Source organism: Protopterus annectens, chromosome 14.part0, assembly GCF_019279795.1.
Source record: "Protopterus annectens isolate FY-2018-M chromosome 14.part0, PAN1.0, whole genome shotgun sequence".
Taxonomy (NCBI): domain Eukaryota; kingdom Metazoa; phylum Chordata; order Ceratodontiformes; family Protopteridae; genus Protopterus; species Protopterus annectens.
In genome coordinates, this window is record NC_056748.1 from 941,777,968 (window position 1) to 941,798,880 (window position 20,913).

Consider the following 20,913-nt stretch of genomic DNA (forward strand, 5'->3'; position numbering starts at 1 on the left):
ATAAGCCAAATTGTTTTTATAAATATTCTTTATTAGTGTAATAAAATAAGTAGGAAATTCAAACAATTCTAAAACCTAAAAAGAAAATCCCAGCTCAACGAATCAAAGGCTTTTTCTATATCCAAAGCTGCTATTAGAGCTTCTTGGTTGTTTCTGTTTAGAAAATCTATGAGTGTTAGAATTCTTTGTATATTGTCATGTGTGTCTTTTATAAATTAATCCTGTTTGATCCTCATTTATTATGTGTGTCAATGATTTTTTTAATTCTACTGATATTGACATGAAGATTTTATAATCATTGTTAAGTAAAGCTATTGGCCTATAAGATTTACACTGTAAAGGATCTTTGTTTTCTTTTATAATGGGTGTAATTAAGGAGTATCTCCATGAAATTGGAGTTGTGTTTTGTGCTAGAATTTCATTCAACGTTTTGTGAAACAATGATATTACTGAAGATGGAAATATTTTTTACAATTCATTAATTATTCCACCAATTCCCGGTGTTTTATTATTTTTACTTTCCTTGATTTTTTGAGTAATTTCTTTTAGAGATATTTGTTTTTGAATGCCTAACTTTAACTTTTATGGTATCGCCTTTACCTTTACTAATTTCAGGTCTAAGTTTGATGCATTAGTTATATGTGAAGTATCATTATAATGGTCAGAGAAATAATGTTTAAATGCATTTAGTATATCATTTATATCTAAAACATTTTTGTTTTTTTTCCTTCCTTCATGTATAATACTTGTAATATTATTTTCAATCAAATTTGTTTTAATCTTATTGCTAAATTGGGAGTTCAAAAGACATGCGTAAATGGGCGTGCCTTCTTTGAAGGTTGAACGTTGAGCTGGCACCTCGACATTCGTGAAAATCTACTGCTAATCATTAGCGGACTGGAGTTCTGCTGTGGTGACCCCCTAACCGGGAAAAGCCGAAAGACAACAACAACTTTGCTAAATTATGCATATGTTTGGGTGATACTACATAGGAACTATGTTTTAACCTTTCTGCAGCTATATTAGTTTTGTGAGTTAGGATTTCATTATATCTTTTGTTTAAGTCTTCCAATGCTTTTTTATGATTATTTTGTGTGTAAGTAGATGAATTAATAGTGAGAGCTGTAATTTGTTTTTGGATGTTACATAACTCTGATTCCCACTCTTTTAGCTTGTTTTTATACCATGAAAGAATTTTTCCATTTAGATAGGCTTTCAAGGTATCCCAAAGATTAATTACATTTATTTCAGTAGTGTAGTTTATATCTAAAAAGAACTGTACTTCTGAATCTAACCAAGGTTTAAATTGTTTTAATTTTGTAATATAAGGTGGAATTTTTGACATAAAAAATAATTTCTTATAATCTGTATGTATTTTGCGAATTAATGAATTATGGTCTGAAAAGGGACAAGGGATTATGGAAAAGTTTATTATTTTTGAATTTAGCTCTTGAGATATGAAGATTTTATCAATTCTTGTATGTGTCCCAAATCTGTGGTCTTGGTGTGAAAATAGTAATGAATTGTTCTCATAACTAAATGTATCAATTAGATTTAAACTTTCTTCCCATTTCTTAAGTAGCTTCCCTACAGAACTTACACGTACATTTCTTTTGCTTGTGGTCTCTGATTTATCCAATATATAATTAAAGTCACCTCCCAAAATCAAATTTCCTTTATATACTCTAGTTATTAGATCCATGTGTTTTCTTATTGTCCCAACCCCAATACCTGGAAGCCAATATATATTTACTAATGTCCAGAGTCTATTGTTATATTCTACTATTACTATGGCTAGGAGTCCTTCTTTATCTTCATATTTGTAAATGATTTGAGGCATAGTGACATTTTTTCCATAAAATTAAAGTTCCTCTAGTCTTTTTCTTATATGAAGTCTGATAAGATCATATATTCATTAGGATTCCAGCTAAAGATATCATTTGTTTTGAAGTGAGTCTCTTGAAGAAATACTACTTGTACTTTATTTAATTTCATATATCCTAATAAATTAGATCTTTTCCTTGGATTGTTTAAACCGTTAGTGTTTAAGGATAAAATAGTCAAGTCCATTCTCAGTCTTTAACTTTACATCATATTTGTGTGTAAAATGTGTAACTACTGTGTTAATAATTCTCATTTTAGTCAATATTTTAATTCAGGCCAATAAAAAAAAGAAAAAATAAAAATGCCAAAATTACTTGTATAACAACAAGTATATAAATATTTTTGTAAACCCTCTAATGTACATGAAGTGAAATACATTTCCAATCTGCTAGATGAGAAGAAATCTAACAGATTGCCTACCATAACTTCCCTCATGAAAAAAGAAAGAAAAAAACTAACCCCTTTTGAGCTCCGGTACACCTTTTCTCTTATCTTGGATATTTAACAATATTAGTTATTATTTTCCCAGTACTTATGTATTATCACAACCACATCTACCTTTACTTACATATTATCGCAACCACTTTTTCAACAGAAGAAATGGCTATTTGTGAAAGCTGTACTCCTGCAGATAAGTTACAGCTTGTCATGCAACATGTAGGATTTCCATAAAGAAGTGCCGCTTTTGACATGTCAAAAGTAGGAGTACATCTGTGGCCATGTGAAAAAGTGAGAAGCTTATATGCTTCTTTGGGGGTTTACAGCTACCAGCGTCATTGTGGTGGAGTAGTAAGTTGTCATTTCATTAAAGAAAAACTCCAAATGTTACCGACAGTGAAGCTTTTCAACAATCCTGTCTTGTGGCAGGAAACCACAGATTTTATTCGAAGAATAGTGCCCACACAAACAAAATAAGATATGACACAAAAATATGGCCATTCTAGGAAAAGCTGGAGAGTTGACAGGAGTGGCAGCACTCCTGTCTTATTTGTAATGTGGTAGTACTTAACGGTTCTGAAACATACTGTGTACCTCCACTGATTTTGACATAGTTGTGGACCACTTCTGTATATTAAAAGCAACGTTTTCTGTCCCTACATGTTTCTGCTAGTGTTGTCACTATTTATATATATTTTGAGTGTTTTTCAGAACATTTATTGAATTGTCGGCACAACTACGGCTTGGAAAACAGCCGTTTCTCTTCCTCCACATGTGGTTGCGATAATAAGTACCATTTTTCCTATATATGGAAATGAGTATTGATTTTGTAATACAATTTAATTTTAGATTAGATTAGATTTCTTTTTCAGAATATAATCATCCTATCATGCACTACTTAAACATTCATAAAGTAAAATCTCATTTATAACACAGTAAATGTTGCTTAACATTAGTTCTCTTTAGCCTGAGAGTAGTATATATACATATTAATAGTCTCCAATATTCTGATATGACCAATATACTAATGATTATGTCAGATAAACACTCTCCTACATACTAAAAATATATTATAACTGAGTGAAATAGATTTAGAAATGTATCAATAATTGAAGATAAATATGGGCAAGTCTATTCATAACACTTGAATCATACTACAAAAACTATGTAGTCTATAGACTGAGCCCTTAGAGCTGTGTTCACTATAGATGATAATGTAAATATGTTTGAGTGAACAATACATCATAAATCTCTACGTATCACTCACATGCTTTCAATTAGAGACAAATGAAAGCTTAACCAGATTCAGTTTATTTTATGTCCACCCATGAATGTAGTTGTGACAAATTTAAAGAAAAAAATGAAGAAAGACAACATTAGACCATAGTGACCACTCACTGATGATGAAACAGAAGCAATTTGCCCTGATAAGTGGCCATGTGGGTGAGCAATTTATAAACGTCTTAATACTAATGCATAGTTATAATATCAATTCATATTATCAGAATATCATCACAGAGTATTGAACAAAATGCTAGTCAAGACAGAGCATTACTGAAGCTGTTCTGCACAGCCACAGCTCCTTAGAACCTTTATAATAGAGTGTTTATCAAAGACTGTGTCTTGCAGCAAGATACAAGAGTAGGCAGACTCCCTTCTTTGTTATTAAATTGTTAAAAGTAATGACACTAAAAAATACAAAACCTATTAAGCTGAACAGTATCTTAAGAAATCTCTCTGTCTCATATCTATTTAATTAGTGTTCTACCTGAATTTCTCATCAAGAATTACAATTTACAAATCTGTCTTATTTTACTACTTGAAGCAGTAGCAAAAGCAGACCATGAAGACATTTTCTCATGGGCCCTTTACTTTAAAGAAATAAAGATGAAATTCCAAGGTGAACTCTTTTTACCAACCATCTCACTAAGAACAGTTGTCAATATTCAGTAAAAATACCAGCCACATAATAGTCAGCTATATAACTAATGTCTGAAGAATTAAAGGTAGTTTATGTTATAAATCCCTGCCTTAACCAGATGTGTATCATACAAAGTATCATTTAGGATTTGCGTTTCTTAGGAACCTATGTCTGTAAATGTGTAATTCAAACAGTTCTTGATAGAATGAATGACATCTAAACTACTTTATTGTGCTAATTTATGTGCAATTTTACTATAGGTTTCCCAGTACTTCCCTGTCATCAAGACAACTCCCACATTATATCAACAGGCACTCGCAAGACTGTCTGAAATGCCAATTTTATGAGTTATAGAACCATGGCTTAAAGTTTTGCTGGAATAAATCAACTGTTCATCATAGAAAATAAGTACACATGCCCACACAATTTAGTAGCGCAGTTAAACAACTACTTGCATGTTGGTTTAAGAATTCTGGCTAATTACAGCCGTGGTGGTGCAGAGGTAGTGTTGTTGCCTCACAGCAAGAGGTTCTCCCATTCGATTCTCTGCTAGAGTGCGGTGAGTGCCTTCTGTGTGGAGCCTGCATGTCCTCCCCACGTTGGGTGGGCATTCGAAAGACATGCTGTGATAGCCGATTTATAGCATTTATAAGTGTTTACTGTATCTGTTTCTGCTTGTTTTCTGAAAAAAAAAACCCCAAAAAATATCTCTTGTTTTCCCGCCTTACTAAGCTAGAATAGTCCAGTTTCAGAGCTTGCTGATCCCTGGGCTTTGTTTGCAGTTCCTGTTACTGATTCTTTACCTAATTTGGAAGAGAGGAAGTTCCCTTGCTTACCAGTGGGAGTGGGAAGCATTGAGCTGCCTGTTGGTCCAGTTTTGTGAGGTTTCAGCCAGCAACTTGTAGTTTATTGGTCGTTTTGGGCCAGTTCCTAGCTTCTTTCAGCCCCCTGATATAAAAAACGCTAAACGCGCATTTTTTGGCTTGTACCTACTCGGCACAGATCCTCGTGGTAGCCAGCAGAGTAATCCAAGCTTCAGAGAGCTAAAAAAGCGACTTTACCTGATTTAAGTATAATTTTTGTGGCTTTCCACTTCTATTTATCTAGCAACTGTATTTTGCCTGCTTGCTGATACATTGTTACTGTTTTTCTGCATTTATTCTGTTTTTGCACTTGTTTCTCAGTTTGTTACTTTTAAAATCTGTAACTGTTGCAAATTGTTTGTGTAGGCTGTGATAGCCGATTTATAGCATTTATAAGTGTTTACTGTATCTGTTTCTGCTTGTTTTCTGAAAAAAAAAAAAAAAAAAAAAATATCTCTTGTTTTCCCGCCTTACTAAGCTAGAATAGTCCAGTTTCAGAGCTTGCTGATCCCTGGGCTTTGTTTGCAGTTCCTGTTACTGATTCTTTACCTAATTTGGAAGAGAGGAAGTTCCCTTGCTTACCAGTGGGAGTGGGAAGCATTGAGCTGCCTGTTGGTCCAGTTTTGTGAGGTTTCAGCCAGCAACTTGTAGTTTATTGGTCGCTTTGGGCCAGTTCCTAGCTTCTTTCAGCCCCTGATATAAAACGCTAAGCGTTTTGCCGATGAAGCGATTTAGCAGAGCTGCTACTGTTGCACACTAGGGCACCGCCGGTTAAGCAGATTTAAACTATTAGGGCTACCTAAATTCCACTCTTCAAATTTTCCCTTAAATCTACCTTCCTCGAACTATACTACTGATCTAATCAGCGTATCCTATAACTAAAAGATCATCTCTACTTGACTCCAAGTAGACTATTCTCTATCTGTTAAACCTAGCACTTGCTCCTACAGTACTTATTACCTTGATACGGTGCTCTTGTCATAGATAGTACCCCAAAAGGCAAACCCCATTTCTCGGTCACCCACGTCCCCGGAATCTTCTTTAAAGTTTTTTGTCTATTCCTTCTAGCATGTCGAGGGATCAGTTGCTAGTGTCCTCTCCTGCTCAGCTGGTGAACCTGGGAATATTGAGGCAATGTTACAATTGCCTCATGTACACAGAACAACCCTCTCCTCCTCCCACAAAACACAAATACATGCGAGAGATGCAACTATACAGCCAAACTGGAGGCTGAGCTCTCTCAACATAGGACTGGCAAGACCAGTCAGGAGGAGAAGGTTACCACACACACTATAGACCCAGTCTCACATAGTACCATCACAACCTCAAATCATACACATAAACACACAAAGACATACTCGGAGGCTCTGATCAAAAATCTACCAAAACAGCAGAGGCCACCAAAGCAGACACACAAACAACCACCACCTCAGAACACATCACCTGCAACACATAGACCTCACAGTCAGAGTGTCAAACAGTCACAGCCCTTAAGGCCAAACAAAATGCCAGACACACTAGTCATTGGTGACTCCATAGTCAGACACACTGACGTCCCGCTCACCAGACTGAGTAAGGAGAAGGTCACAGTAAGCTGCCTGTCGGGAGCTAGAATCCGCCACATAATGCAAGCACTCAGGTCTCTCAACAGCAGGTACAAATACGACTCAGTCATTGTCCACGCTGGTGTAAACGACCTGAGACGTACCTCCTTGGACTACATGAAAAGAGACATTGAGGAGCTCTCTGATTATGTAGCCCAGGCAGGTATGACCCTGACCTTGAGCAGTATCCTACCTTCAACAAGAATGATGCCACAATACAGAGATAAGATGATCAGCTTTAACAATTGGCTTAAACACTGGTGTCATTCAAAGGGGATCCAGTGTCTGTCTGCCTGGGATGACATGCTGGACAAGCCACGCTGCTCGCAAGGGACGGCTTGCACCTGTCACCCTGGGATTCGGATATTGGCAAAGGCTCTTGCCACCCCATAGTGTCTTTTTAGGCAAGGCTCAAATTCTAAACCTACCACCCTAGAACACAAAAAGGAAAAACTAAGGGTAATGCTGCTCAATGCCAGAAGTCTGAATCTCAAAATGCACGCACTCGAGGCCCTTCTCAGTATGGAGAACATTGATGTCTGTGCTGTGACAGAAACCTGGTTCAAGGCTCCTGAGAGCACCCCAGCACTATCAGGTTTTACCTCATATCATGCGTTCCGCCCCAAAATCCGGACAATACCAAGAAAGGAGGGGTATCCATATTCATCAAGGACACCCACACCTCAAGACTGGTTGCAACGCGACGATGCATCGGAGACCATCCAGGTGCAATTAACCATAGGCAAGACTGCTCTGCAAATTGTAGCATGTTACAGGCCACCCTCACAAACTCAGGAACCTCACATGGCCTTCCTGAAAACACTAGAGGGATAAATGTATCACCAAACACCATCATACTAGGTGACTTCAATTACCCTAATATAGACTGGGAACACTACTCAAGCCCAAACACCCTAGCCCAAAAGTTCCTGGAATTCATAAACTCAAATGCCATGGAACAACTAGTTACCATCCCCACAAGAGGAGATAACATACTTGACCTCATCATCACGAACATGGGAGCACAATGTTCAACACCGAAGTATACCCCTCACTGGTGAGATCAGATCACAAACTAATCTCGCTGGAGGTCCTCATCCCACCCCCACCTGAAATAAAAAGACCACAGTAAAGAACTTCTCGAAGCCGACTTCACACTTCTAAAGACTAGTGTGGTCTCCTTTAAGGCCCCGAGCCGGGAAAACAGTACACATGCCGCTGAATCACTTACAAATGCCTTCTACCAGCACCTGCAGGACTGCATGGATAAGGCAATCCCAAGCAAAACAAAGACTCTTTGTACCAAAGGCAAGCGTCCAGTCTGGTGGACCCCAGCCATAAATAAACTCTACAACAAAAGGAGGAAGCTACTACAAGATAGAGCAAAATCCTTAAAAGGTAAGACACCCTTGATCACTATAAGTAAAAACTAAGAGCTCTCATAAAATCATCCAAAGCAAATTTTGAGAGAAAAATAGCTAAAGACTCAAAAGACAATCATAAGGCCTTCTTTAGCTATGTTAGAAACCTGGGAGGAAACTCCCAGATATGCTCAGAACTAGTTCAAAATGATGTGAAGATTACTGATCCTACGAACATTGCCAACATACTGGCTGACAGGTTCAGTGCAAACTTCTCCCCTCCCCAAAGGAGAGATATCTATACCAAATGATTGCAGCCCCCAAACATCTCCAACGCCCAAGTGAGAACTGCTCTCCCCAAAGCAAAAAACACAGCATCCATGGGACCTGATGGTGTCCCCGGCTGTGTGCTCCACGAACTCAATGAGGAATTAAACCCACAGCTAGGACAGCTGTTTAATCAAAGTCTTACCTCTGGATACGCACTCCAGGAGTGGTGCACTGCAACTGTGGTCCCACTTCAAAAGGCGGTGCCTCCACCGACCCTGGAAATTACCGGCCCATTAGCTTGACAAGCCTTATCTGCAAAGCCATGGAGAGGATCGTAATGGACCTCATAAATAAAGACATAGGGAATTTGCAGACTTTGGATCCAACCCAGTTTGGCTTTGTCAAAGGCAGATCATGCCTTTTAAACTTGGTTGACTTTTTTGAAACAGTCACCAAAGCCATTGATGAGGGAAAGGCAGTCCATACAGCCTACCTCGATCTGGCGAAGGCCTTCGATACAATACCCCACTCGGGTATCATCGAAAAACTCATCAGCTTAAATATTAACCCATACATCACAAGATGGGTTGCAAACTGGCTGAGTGACAGAACCCACAGGGTCAGAGTTGCTGGCGCCATGTCAGACTCAAAGCCTGTCACAAGTGGTGTCCCACAGGGCTCAGTCCTGGGCCCACTCTTGTTTGGCATCTACTTCTCCGAAGTACAAGCAAACACAGGAGGGCTATGGCTGACAAAGTTTGCAGATGACTGCAAACTGGGCGCCATAGTAGAAAACACATCTGACACAGATATCCTTCAGAAGGGTCTCACAGAAACAGATAACTGGTGCCAGAGCCATGGCCTAAAGTTAAATGCCAAAAAATGCATAGTCATACCCTTCGGGAAAAACAAGGTTACCCCTAGCTACCAAATAGGTGGCAATCCACTGAGCACAGAAGAAGTTATCAGGGACCTGGGGACCCAGGTTGATAATAGTCTGTCATTCGACACCCATGTAGCTAAAGTAGTTAGGAAGACCTTCTACATTGCCCACCTTATCATGAAGGGATTCTCATCTAGATCAAGGGAGGTCATTGTCTCCCTCTACTCATCACTCATCAGACCAATGATTGAGTACAATGCCCCATTTGGAATGTATCTGACCCGACACTTGCAGCAGCTGGAGAGGCCACAAAAGTTCCTCACCAAAAGGATAAAGGGTCTCAAAATCTGTCCTATGCTGCCCGACTGAAAGAACTCCAGCTCTATTCAGTCGCTTACCGCTTGCTCAGAGGTGACCTTTGCCTAACATACAAGGCCATGTCAAACCCAGATTTGATGAATATGCTTCACCTCAAAAATCTAGATCCATCAGAACCACAAGGCGGAGACTTAAACCTCGACACGGCTATTAATAGGACGTGCTGGAGGGATAGATTCATCACCCAAAGACTCCCTATGCTGTGGAACAAAATCCCGGTATATGTGAGGCAGAGCACCTCGCTGGCCTTGTTCAAGAGAAATCTTGACCAATGGATGGGAGATCGCAGATATACCCCAGGGATTACCTCAGTGTCACTGCTCGACAGAGGCACAGCAAAATAATGGGTATAGTTCCCCATACTAAAGGGGTGGTGTAAGCCACAAAACGATGGGCTAGGCTTGTAAATGCCCTCGGGCAGATAGCCTAGTATGAACCTATGAACCTATGAACCTATGCATAAATGGGCGTGCCTTCATAGAAGGTTGAACATTGAGCTGGCACCTCAGCATTTGTGAAAATCTGCTGCCAATCATTAGCGGACCGGAGTTCTGCTGTGGCGACCCCTAACTGGGAAAAGCCGAAAGACAACAACATAAATGTCTCAGAGTATAATAGGCAATATAATAGATAAAATACATACATTTTGAGGTAAAGCCCAGAAGTCTATATCTTTGTTGGTTCTTTGAGAGATTTGGAAGACTGTGCAGTTTTGGAATCAGTTCTTTGTTTCTTTTTCCTTACATTAGACCAAGTATTTTTTTCTGGAGATCTTTTCAAGTTGGTGGAAACAGTCCAGTTGTTTTCTTCAGGAATTGTGATGATGTTATTATTCTTGATGAAGGTAGAAGCTTCTTCAATGTTGTTAAAGGTTCTCAAATCATTTGAATAGAAAATTCTGATTCTAGCAGGATATGCCATCTGAGCTTTTATTTTATTTTGTTTGAGAAGTTTCACTAATGGCCAAGTTTTTTCCTTGTTTCTAATACTTTTGCAGAATAATCATTGTCAAATCTGATCTGACTGTGTTTATATGTTATGTGACTTTTTCTCCAGGCTGTTTTTAAAATGAGCTCTTTATCCAAGAAGGACAGGAACTTTACCACAATTGATCTTGGTGGTGCATTAGGTGAAGAGTGTATACATTTTCCTGTGGCTCTGTGAGCTCTTTCTATTCCATTTGATAATCCCTCTTTTAAATCAAGCACATCAAGAAGCCAGGAATTCAAAAGAGTGATGATGTCTTCTCCCTCAGTTTTTTCTGGAAGGCCAAATATTCTTATATTAGTTATTCTCTCCCTATTCTCTAAATCATCCACTTTATTAAGTAGCCAGTTATTTTGGTGAAGTAAGAATTCTGTCTGATTTTCCACTTCTTTGAGTCTTCCATCTATGTCATTTAGTGTCTCCATATCAAGTAATTTACTTTGTTGTTACTGAAGTATTTCTTTTAGTACATCTGTTTGCTTTTGGCAGTTTCCCTAGAGACTTTCCAAATTATCAGTGAATCTATTCATTTTCAATGACAGTTCATGTAATGTGGAAGACATCAGTTGTATCCCCTTCTCCAGAGTGGTGTCTGAGTGAGAATTATTTAAACTGGCCATTACCAAACAGCTGTGTTGTTCTCCAGAATATTTTGACAGGAAAAACTCAATAATATTTATTGAAATTTGGTAGAGTTGTAGTTCTTAAGTTCCTTAATATTTTTTTTCTATTTCTGGTTAATGAAAATATTTTTTTCCTTGTTTTCTAGTACTGTTTTGTAGAGCTCTAAAAATGCTGGTTACCTGTTTGCCATCTAGGCTCCACCCCCAACCTTCTAACCCTTCTAAAGATAAGTGTCCCAAATGGGGTCTCTTCCTTCCTTTTTTTACTTAGTTTGCATATCATCTACGAAGGGAAAATGTGATGTGGGAGGCAGATTCCTCATAAAGACAGAGACAAGAATTGTCTTCTTTATTTGGGTGCTACTCACAACCATACACCATGTGAAATTTTTCAGGAGTTTATTCCTAAGACAATTCTGCAGTTGTCTGTCATCTCTTTCCATTTATTTGGAGAACCAGCAGTTGAAATGTTTGGTTTAGGGTACCATGACTGAATCTGCCCTCCCTGACATTCATCCACCACTTAAGAAGAAAGCATAAGAGGTCTGTACTGACCCTGCTGCTGTCCAATCTCCATCAGATGTCTCCATTGGATTGATGAAGAACCTGAGGGTCATTTGATGCCAATGTCTGCTACCTCTGCTGTGACCTAGTTGGAGATCAACACAGAGCTGTCTACCTATACATCTGTTGAGGCTGTGCTAATGTCTGGTGAATTTGTGGAGGAGGAACCACAGCTGATTGTATTGAAGAGGCCTGGGGGATTCCCCAAATGCTTGTTAGGGAAGAGTTCCTTGATACTCTCATTGATACCAGATAGCCATTTGAGCCTTCTAAATTTGTTAAAGCTAATGTTACTTTAAAAATGAAGAAGAAGACTAGGCATGTGGTCCATGTGGCTAAGGATCCCCACAAAGAATGGTAGGATTTTACTAAGGGGCTTTTCACTGCTCTTAAGGCTCTAAAGCTCCCATAAGGATTATCTGTTCCTATTTCACTTCCCTGATCTTCCACTCCTTCCAAGCATCCTAAGGACACTTATTCCTCTGATGAAGAGTTAGACTCTGGTGAGGTCTCATTGCCTTACTCTTCTCAGATCCACTGTCCTCTTGCCCTGCAGTCTAAAGAAGAGGATTCACTTTCTCCTGATGCTCCTATGGAAAAACTGTCCTTTGGGAATATGGTAGTTCGTATTATGGAAACTTTTAAGTGGGATTATTCCCAGGTTTCTGATGTTCAAAAAAGGTATAATGAACTCTTGCAAATAGATTCTGCTTGGCCTTCTATAGTCCCTATAGTGCTGGATGCCCTTTTGGATATTTTCACTGCAGCTTCTTATTCCCCCTGATTCTCAACCTCCTGCCCCTAAAAAGCCATAAGTAAGTTCCTGAAGCTCAAAAGTTTTTGTATAACAGCCCTTCCCCTGATCCTGCTGTTATTTTTATGGCCAATGATAAACCATCCAAGTTGCTGTCCTCTTCTAGACTTTTGCCTTCTGATAAGGACAGCCATGCCATGGACGGCTATGGTCATAAGTATATACTTCTGCTACCTTAGCTTTCATTGCCAGTAATTACCAGACCTGTATGACTAGGTATGACCTGGCTCTTCTCTCCAAACTTGGGGTATATTGGCTGATGTGCATGTTTCATAGGGTAAGTCTTCTGCCACTTCCCTTTTGAGTTCTGCTTTCCAAGTTACTCTTCATTCCGTTTGATGTCATTATGATGCTGCTGACACCTCCTTTAGGGTAGCTGATTCTGGAGCTTTAATGAGGAGGTATTCTTGATTGCGTATCCAGGCTCTACCAGAAAACTTCAAGGCGAAATTATTAGACTCTCCTTTAGAGAACCAAACCTACTGAATTATTTAAGATGCTTCAGGATAAGGGCAAAATTACACAAGATCTAAAACATATGTTTGTCTCTTCTGTTCTTAACTTTCAGAGAGATTATCCATCTAAAGTATCTTTTGTCCACAGGCAGCCTAGACAGCCTTCAAGGGGCAAGAGAGCTTCTAGGAGAGTTTTTCTGGAGATGCCTTCTCACAGATTTAAGGTCCAAAAATCTCCTTCCCCTGACAAATCTGCTTCTATTTGACATTCAGCCACTATTACCTCTCAGACAGAGTCTTCTGTCCCTCAGGTTGACTCTTTTCCTGTTTGGAAAGAGATAATCATGGATCCTTGTGTGCTTTCCATTATCCAGAAAGGTTATTTTCTGGTCAGGAAGTCCCTTCCTCCATTCTCAGGCCTTCCTCAGCCTCCTCCTTGTCAGCTCCCATATTTTTTTTTTGATTTTTCAGGATCTTTTGGTAGAGGGAATCACCCAGCCTGTTCCCTCTTCTCAGCAGGGAACAAGTATTTATTCCAGGATGTTTCTGGTTCCTAAGAGGTTGGGGTCATGGTGGCCTATTCTAGACCTGTCCTTTCCCAACACCTTTCTTAAGTTTCCCTCTTTCAATATGCTGTCCCTTCACACACCTTTTGCTCTGTTTTTTTCTCAAGCTTTTTTGATATCCCTGGATTTGAATGACACTTACCTCCACATTCCTATTTAATTTGTCTTAAGGAAATACTTGCATTTTTCTATTTCTTCCAATCATTATCAGTTCTCTGCTTTGCCTTTTGGTCTTTCTACAGCTCTGAGGGTCTTTACCAAATGTCTGACTCCCTGTGGTAGCCGTTACTTAGATGACCTTTAAGTTCAAGCCCCCTCTCAGCAGACCCTGCTTCAGGATCTTCACTTCACTTTGCTTCATCTATGCAGCATGAGTATCACCCTCAATCTCAAAAAGTTTGTTTTGACTCCCTCTCAGGACCAAGTGTTCTAGGGTTGCAGGATTCTGACCATTTCAGTGATGACTTGTCTCCTGCCTCCCAAAGTCTTCTCTTTGACTGTTTATTTCCCATCCCTTCTACCTTTCCAGTCTTTCCTGCAAAGGGAGTTTCTCACAACTCTGGGGGTACATGGCATCTGCCATTCCCATGATTCCCTTTACCAAACTCCGCATGAGGAAATTTAAATAGTATCTCAAGACTGTTTGGCTCCAACACCATCATCCTCTTCTGCATTATCTGTTTCCTTTCTTGCCTTGTCTCAAGCTTGAGTTGTGCTGTTGGATTTTCTTGACTCCAGGTCTGCCTTTTCAGGTTTCTCTCCCTACTCAGAGCTGTACATAGATATTTCTGTTCAAAGTTGGGGAACCTCCTTCAACAACTTTGGTGTCCCATAAACAACTAGCAAACCATATGAGCATCAAAGAGATGAGAGCTCTAATTTTATCTCTCCATGCCTTCCACTCCCTTTGGGTTCCAGGTCCTCTAATGATTTTTACAGACAATACCAAATTCTTGTTGTACATCAACAAACAAAGGAGCACAACAATCGTACCTTCTTTGCAGGCTGGCTGTTGAGGCTTGGAGCTTTTTAGTCCACCATCACTTGGTTCTACAGTCCTGTGGTAGACTCTTTGAGCAGGCCCTAGGCAAATCCTCATGAATGGATGCTTCATAAGGAGGTGTTCCTGGACATTGTACATCAATAGCATTCTCCTCAAATAAATCTTTTTGCCTCCCCTCTAAACAGACAACTTCTCCAGTTCTGTTTGAGTGCCTAGTCCTCATGTTGGAAAGTGGACATCATGTCTTTTTCATGGAGAGGGATGCTTATGTATGCCTATCCTCCTCTTCCTATACTCCCAAAGATCCTGCAAAGGTCATGTAGGATAGCCCCAAAATATTGCTGGTGACTCCATTTTGACTCAGATAGCACTGCCTCCTCCTTCTATTTCATCTGGCAGGGGCAATCATCACAAGTTACCCCACAGGATGGATGTTCTCACACATGACAAGGGATCTCATATTCCCTTCACTTGACACTTTGGGTGATAGGGCTTTGATTCCTTTTAGACACCAGTATTCTGAGGACATGCTTTGTGTTTTGCAGGAGGACAGAAAACCCACTACTAAAAAATCCTATGTGACTAAATGGTAGAGATTTTTCTGTTTGATGTCTCAAGCATGACCTGGACCTTTTTTCTGTGGGTACTCCTGTGGGCCTTTCTTATTTGTGTGAGTTGCTAAATTCTGGCTTGGCATATTCATCTATTAAAAGGTAATTTGTCAGCCTTTTTCCACCTGCCTGAATCAACCTCTGGCTTCTAGTTTTGAAGTTAAACAATTTCTGAAAGGTGTCCTTCATACCATCCTCCAAGAAAGCCTATTCTTCCTTGTTGGGACTGTAATGATGTTCTTGAGAAATTGATTCAGTCCCCCTTTTTGAATCTGCAGTTTCCCCTTCCCTACAATACTGGACTTGGAAGATTGAATTGTTGGTGGCCCTTACCTCTGCCAACAGGGTCTCTGACCTTCAAGCACTCATGGCAGTTCCATTGTTTTTTTTTTTTCACAAGGACAGTGTGTCTATACTAATCCTCCTTTTATGCCCAAGGTGGTTAATGATTTGTCCCTCAATCAATCCACTCATCTTCCTTCTTTTTTCACTTCACAGAATCCTAGTGAGAGGGTTCTTTACACCTCATATTTACATTGATAGCTAATATATTACATAGGCAAGACAAAACATATCAGGAAATCTGAGCAGCTTTTTTGTTTTCTTTCATATCAGGAAATTGTTTCTGGCTGTGTTTAAGAAAACCATCTCCTGGGTGTATAAGACCATTTCTTTTGCTATTGCTTTCATGAAAAAAAAAGCTTTCTTCTTCTCTTCAAGCACATTCTATTTATTTATTTGGATTTGTTTACCGGGATGGTCCAGCTGGGCCAGAAGTGCCCATTTTCAGTGGAGTCCCAGGGAGAAAAGCTCCACATACAAGACATTTCACATAGAATACAGAATTTACATTAATAAAGACATTTAGTACATATTATTGGCAGCTTATACAATTGGTGAAAAAAAAGTAACCAGTTCTAATAAGTAATTCTATCAGGGCAGTGGCCTCATGTGGTGCTTTTTTCAAGGATTCATTTTGGAAGCTACTGCTTGGTCTTTTGAGCTGTAATTAAAGCAAAACGTGCTTCAATAAAGTATTAGTTTAAGGGTGTGCACACTTATGCAACCAGCTTATTGTACGTTTTTTATTTTTTATATTTTTTTCTCTAACAGATTTGTTTGTTTTTTAATTGAATTGTACAAGTTATAGGTCACATTAAAGGTGGGAAAAGTTTTGAAATGATTTACTGTGTTCTCATTTTTTTATATCACAAAAACCTAGCATTTTAACAGGGGTGTGTACACTTTTATATCCACTGTATGTTAGAAAACTAAGAAACAGTACTCTACTTTGTTGTGAACTTACTCAGAATTACAACTCTTATTCTGAGCTAGTGGAAGATACATGATTTGGAAATATAAAATAGCTAATGGGAATATAGAGAGAGTGAACTGGAGATTGAGGGGAAAAGTTGTCAGGAATGGGTATGATCTCAAATTGAAGGTGACCAACTTTAACTTGGACATGAGGAAGAGAGAGAGAGACAGAGAGAGGTGCAAGCAAATTGCCAGACTGGGTGGTGGGATAAAAAATAATAGAGGCATTTAATAAGACAGGTAAAAACAAAGAGGAGCAACAGCAACATTGAGTTGCACCAATCAGGTTAACTTTATACACTTATAATCACCCTTTTCTGGCAGAAATATATGTGCATACACCTTTAAATGGCGTTTTAACATATGTCTGTATATCACCCATGTTTTAGTAGTGTTAAGTGAATAATTATTGATTAAGAAATGGGAATTTCATATCTTTTCTTTAAGCTGAAAAGTAAAGATACATGTTCTGCCAAATGAAGTAACTGATCTAGCCAAAAATGTGTCACCTTTTATGAAATTGTTTGTTTTTGTGGTTTTTCCAGTCCACATTGTGAATTTATTTAACTCTACCCCCATGCATTTCATTACTGAAAACCCTTTTTCTAACAGGACTACTATTCAGATGGTGCTTGATGTGCATTTTGTAGCTGAGACAGGTTATATTTTGTTTGTCACACATGTACAAACTGTGTGTGTGTGTGTGTGTGTGTGTGTGTATATATAACTGTATATATACAATATAGATATATATGTAAGTGCACATCACTCTGTCAGATTGTCTGTTTGTGAACAGAGTGAAGTGGAAACACTTGAAAATGTCATCAAAAGAACCCCTTCTTGAATGCTGAATATGTTGAAAACTGAAAGGTTGAGTGTGTGTGGGTAAGGTAAGTGTGGGTTTGAGATTTTAATGCCAAAACATCTGGATATACTAAAAGTTTCAGTACTGGAGATTAGAGAGTGTGTGTGTGTGTGTGTGTGTGTGTGTGTGTGTGTGTGTGTGTGTGTGTGTGTGTGTGCGTGTGCGTGTGCGTGTGCGTGTGAGTGTGTGAGTGGGAGTGTGTGTGTGTGTGTGTGTGTGTGTATGTGTGTGTGTGTGTGTGTGTGTGTGTGTGTGTGTGTGTGTGTGTGTGTGTGTGTGTGTGTATTAGTGTCTTCTGTAGTGTTACAGAAAGGGTTTTTTTTTTGTAAGGTAAGATGCAGGGTTAGGGTGAGGATTAATGTACATTAGCAAAGTGACGTAGGACATCTACTACTAATGTATATGGTAACCCTAACCACATCCCTACATTTTAACTTAGGAAAATACCTTTTCATAGTACTACCACTATTCAGACAAAGTGTGTCTGAAGTTAGTGGTAGGATTTTAGTTAAGCAAATGCAAAAGGAGACATTGCATTCATTTTGTAATTGGTTGTTGTTTCATTTTTTTTCATTAAATATATTGTTGATGTGCCAGTATTAATCACCTGTATTTTTGTGCTTCTGCAGATCATATATACAAATACAGAGATACCCCTACGTATGTGGGTGCATGCTTGTTTGTTTATATGAAATAAGTTTAAGGACATTTTATATTGTTGATACTTCAAGCATAGGTTGTTGGATCGCCACAGCTGTTGTTTTTACAGAATTCAAACTCAGATGACACACAGTAAAGGGAAGAGGTAATTTTTTTCTATTTCCTTTTCTCTAAAGTTTTGTAACGTCAGAATCAGTACATTTTTATTTTGCACAACTGAATTGCATAATAGTTCATTTATGTTGTAGTGAGTATTAGTTGTTTCATGTTTTATATTATAAGTTTCAGTATAGGGAGACATACTGGAGTGTGTGTGTGTGTGTGTGTGTGTGTGTGTGTGTGTGTGTGTGTGCGTGTGCGTGTGCGTGTGCGTGTGCGTGTGAGTGTGTGAGTGGGAGTGTGTGTGTGTGTGTGTGTGTGTGTATGTGTGTGTGTGTGTGTGTGTGTGTGTGTGTGTGTGTGTGTGTGTGTGTGTGTGTATTAGTGTCTTCTGTAGTGTTACAGAAAGGGTTTTTTTTTTGTAAGGTAAGATGCAGGGTTAGGGTGAGGATTAATGTACATTAGCAAAGTGACGTAGGACATCTACTACTAATGTATATGGTAACCCTAACCACATCCCTACATTTTAACTTAGGAAAAATACCTTTTCATAGTACTACCACTATTCAGACAAAGTGTGTCTGAAGTTAGTGGTAGGATTTTAGTTAAGCAAATGCAAAAGGAGACATTGCATTCATTTTGTAATTGGTTGTTGTTTCATTTTTTTTCATTAAATATATTGTTGATGTGCCAGTATTAATCACCTGTATTTTTGTGCTTCTGCAGATCATATATACAAATACAGAGATACCCCTACGTATGTGGGTGCATGCTTGTTTGTTTATATGAAATAAGTTTAAGGACATTTTATATTGTTGATACTTCAAGCATAGGTTGTTGGATCGCCACAGCTGTTGTTTTTACAGAATTCAAACTCAGATGACACACAGTAAAGGGAAGAGGTAATTTTTTTCTATTTCCTTTTCTCTAAAGTTTTGTAACGTCAGAATCAGTACATTTTTATTTTGCACAACTGAATTGCATAATAGTTCATTTATGTTGTAGTGAGTATTAGTTGTTTCATGTTTTATATTATAAGTTTCAGTATAGGGAGACATACTGGAGTGTGTGTGTGTGTGTGTGTGTGTGTGTGTGTGTGTGTGTGTGTGTGTATTATAGTAGCCTTAAATCAGTAGCTTTGGTATTTAAGACATAAGGAGTTAGACAACATACAGATGGATCATTTTTACTTTGAAGATCTTGGCTTGCAGTCTCCATTGTGGAGTATCAAAAAATTGCAAAATTAAGAAATTGACTGAAAAGACCCTCTCCCAGGTTGGTTGGCTAAATGTTTGTGAGGTGATGTAGACACCATATATTTACAGGCTCACTGACATGATATTAGAGGCTAACTGGTGGCTGTTTCTGTGAATCTTTATATCTTCCGCTCCTTTTCCTGACAATGTAAGTTGGGATAAAAGCCACTGTCACAATTTTAGTCTTGTATGTCATGTAGCATTTCCAGTTGCCATCTTTGTGCAGGAATACCGTACTCTGACAAGATCGTGCCCTTCAGCTTTATGGCTTCATACTTTTTGTCTTATATGAAAAGACATTATTTGCTCTTAGTTTCATCATTTGATAAAATTGTCTTTACTTTTTTTGTGGGAGAAGGCAGATATCTAACAACACTTAATGAAACAAGTTTTTGTGAGAGTAACAAAGGTGCATTTCTGTTCTTAATGTTGATATGAAAACCTACTGAGTTTAAAAAAATGATATAATAATCAGCAAAAGGGATACTTACAGTTTAGAAGAAGATGAGAAAACAGTTCACAGTAGATGTGTCAGTGCCCAGTGCGACCAGTAACTTCCCTCAGCTGTTGGCTAGGTCTTGTACCAGAAGAAGCACAGAAATAGAAGATCCAGGCATGACCACCACGTCCACTTTATTCTTGATATTGCTTTCAATGAAGCAGATAGTGGATGGTCAGGAAGGGCTGCTCTGTGCAATGAAAGAAAAGGGAGTTGTAATTATCAAATGTAGCAAATTCTGCTAATGCAACCATTAATGCCAAAACAGTTTGTTAAGGGGCTGTATGGATGCATACTGTCAGAGGGGTGATAGCAAAAGTGAGATCTCCTGTGAGATGAGTAAAATGTGAAAAGTCTTGGCACTGTTTACAGAGGGTGAGAAATCAAGTAGTGGAGTCTACCTTCCCTCAGTCCACTGCTGGTGCACTGTAAGAAGACTTGGAAGAGAGCAAGGTAAACACAGTTATTTAAAGGCAATAGGGTCTGTGTCAGTCAATATCTCAGAATAACTTCTCCCTTCAAATGAACACTACCAGTTATGGGGAGTTAAAACAACAGCTGGTTATAAGATGTCTACAGAGACAGTTGCTCTAAGCTGCAGAATTTGTTGCTTTTTGGCAAAATGTGTATGGGGAAGATGTCAAAGAAAAATGAACCCTTTCTAAGGTGGGAACCTTCTCAGAAAGCATTTTCTTCCCACATCTGCAACAGTAAATAAAGGAAATGTACATTTGATTTAATATGTTGGGAAATATTAATAAACTGCAGTAGCTTAATCATATCATTCAAAACAGAGGAATTATATACAAGTTTAAAAAAACAGATTACCTGTGCACCAAACAGTGAATACAAATGTAGATAACTAGACTACAAAAGTTCTGTCACATGTATCGAGTTTAGCTTAGACAATGTCAGTGCATATGGAGGGCATAAGACTTGCAGTATGGTGTAATAGTAAAAGTGTAACTTATTAACCAAGCCATCCCTAATGT

The 20,913-nt window shown here is 38.7% G+C and overlaps 1 protein-coding gene across 2 annotated transcripts in view; it reads right to left on the reverse strand.

Annotated features, from left to right (window-relative positions):
• Positions 1-20,913, reverse strand: part of LOC122789358 (dual specificity phosphatase 29-like) — a 337,207-nt gene that overhangs the window by 196,338 nt on the left and 119,956 nt on the right. Inside the window, exon 2 of one of the 2 annotated variants that reach the window (XM_044056747.1) lies at positions 19,914-20,106. The gene's annotated coding sequence lies outside the window, so the exon portion shown is untranslated. Of the gene's footprint in view, positions 1-19,913; positions 20,112-20,913 lie in introns of both variants that reach the window. The other variant, XM_044056746.1, reaches the window with a different exon arrangement.